The sequence below is a fragment of the Myotis davidii genome, unplaced genomic scaffold (genome assembly GCF_000327345.1).
Source record: "Myotis davidii unplaced genomic scaffold, ASM32734v1 scaffold738, whole genome shotgun sequence".
NCBI classification, from domain to species: Eukaryota; Metazoa; Chordata; class Mammalia; order Chiroptera; family Vespertilionidae; genus Myotis; species Myotis davidii.
The window spans coordinates 1,592,947-1,595,655 of NW_006289824.1; positions in this window are offsets into that span (position 1 = coordinate 1,592,947).

The window sequence follows — 2,709 nt, forward strand, 5'->3', positions numbered from 1 at the left end:
CACATATTCCATGGAGTGAGATAAACAGTAAACGTGTACATATATTTACTATATAATCTCATATAAATATTATGAAGAAAGCAGTAAAAGAGTAATATAAATATGATAGACTAATTCATATGTAAAATGGAATTGTTCTGGAAAGTAAAGCTTGGAATGGCAATTGAAAACTATTTGACAAAATAATGAAGTACAATATTAGCAATATTGGCACAAATTGAAGAACAAAACATGAGTCTAGGTGTTGGAGAGATCTGATAAATAAAATCCATTTTCTCTATCCAAATTCTCAAGTTACTGAAACTCAGAGACTCAAGTATGACTTGTTGAGTAGTTTATTCTTCATGTAAGTAAATTCTTAATAGTAATAGTGAGCTATAGACTGAGACCATTTCTTCCCTTCTCTTTCACAGACAGGCTCCCTATCCAATATCAGAATATTGCCTATAAAATTCATGTATAGAGAAACAGAGCAGAATATGGGAGTTTTCACTGAAGCCTATTCCCCAAAAATACAAAACAGAAAAAAGGAATGAACAATATAAGCCACTTTCTCTTTGCAAATCAAATTTAGTCATAGCTCTTTCCCAAGTAAATAAGGAATAAGGTGATATAAATTTGTCAGGAAATTATAGAGAAAATGGCTCTTCTTTACATCAGAAATGAGAAGGAAACACTCCCAGTCTGATAGTTCCAAGTTTTTTGACTGATAAAATTTGAGGGCTTAAGTATTAAAGCTATTGCTAATCCAGAATTGGAGGAGAGACCATATCAGCCACTCATTGTTTGAGGATTCTCCCAAGATTACTGATGAATAGTGTCAATTTTCCCCAAAAAAGTTTATGAAAGGATAAAAAAAAAACTATGTTAATTAAAATTTCTCAAGGCTCAAAAACTCACTATTTTATTTCTGGTCCAAAATTTTCTAGCCATGTTGTCCAATATAACTCTTCAGAGGGCCTGCATTGTGATCAGATAACAACATAAAATTATATAAGAGCAAAATGTTACTGGATATTTTTCAAATTTGTCTATAAATCCTTAATTTTATTAATTTCCAAAGAACTTAAAGTTCAGTTATTATTTTTTTTCTTGCAAATTAATATCTATAGGAATTTAATCCCCAAATAATGTTTTCATGAAGTAAAATAAAATTGTTACATTAACCTCTTCTCCAATTTTTTATTCCTCTTTCATCTACCATTCAATCTGAGCAAACCAGAAAAGTTCTGAAAGTTGGTGGGTGGTTTCTTAGGCAGCTATGGTCTTCATGTCCCACTAAATGGGTACATTCCTTATTTAAAAGATATAGAATATCGTTCCAGTCGCTGGCACATCTTCCTCTAAATTCAGAAAAGTTGCTAAAATCATAGGAACTAGTACAGTTAAACTACATTTTTTTTTCCAGAACTCAAGCTCAGTCCTGCCAAAGGCCATAGTGAAAACTCAATAGAATCTAAGACAATGGGCATCAAGGGAACATCTGGGTTTCAGCTTTGTCAATGTACTAGTAAATTTATGCCAAGTCTCAGAAACTCATGGTTTGTTGATATAAGTTAGATTAGAAAATATATCATATAAAGAGGTTAATTATGCCGCTGTGTTTAGGATATCTGGGGGGAAATGCCATTATGCAAATGTTTCATCTCTTGGAATACCATTTGAGATATTATTGCCTTCTGGCAAAATTCAGAAATTTGCAATGGCAATAGCCTCAATCACCAGGTCTTATTTGACAGGTCTGTGTTTTTCATTAAGCTTATTAAAACTCTTATTTAACAGTTTCTCTTGACATTCCACATTTCTGGCAAAACAACCCTACATGGGAGTAGTCTCTGCTAGTAGCAGGGCCTCTACAATCTCTTGTGAGCAGGCCTCTCCGTTCTGTGGTAAATAGAATCTTAAGCCTATGAATCCTCTTCTCCTAGGCAAGTTCCTTCAACTCTATGTTGTTTTTAACTGGAAATTTATCCACAGTGGTTTTCTGAGCTAAAGCCACTATTGGTGCATCTGCCACACGCCTCTTATCAGACTGTCTTGCCATTGGAATAATGCAGAACATTGATAGCATTTCTTTATACTACATATTTTTCTTCATGAAAATTTTTCTATCCTATATAATAAAAGGCTACTATGCAAATAGACCAAATGGCAGAACAACTGGAACAACAGAACAACGGGTTGCTATGACATGTGCTGACCACCAGGGGGCATGTGTGGAACATGGTGGGCATTGGCCATGGGGGGATAGTGGAGCAGGTGAGACGGGGCACCAGACCAAGGCAGGGTGTGGCACTGTCATCGGGGTGAGCCTCTGGTGGTTACTGAAAATTCTTTGTTCCCACACGCCTCAGTCCCACCCAGTGCTCACACCTGCTGCCAGCACCGGAGCTGCTGCTCACACCGTTGCCAATGCGTGGTCCCAATCACTCGGTGCCATCAGTGGGTGTGAGCAGCGGCTGCTGGCCCTGATCACCCCTGAAGGCTTCTCCACTTACCCCTGCTCCTGAGGGGCTATCGGGATAGCAGCTGCCACACGCACCCACTGACAGCGCCAGCCACTCTTATACCTGCTCCTGGCACTGATCCCAATTGCTTTGCTCTGTCAGCGGGTGTGAGTGGGGCTGGCACTGTCAATGTGAGGGAGCAGTGGTGGCAGAAGTGGGGCTGCCAGCAGACAGGGGACCAGGACCCATGGTGGGAGGGTCT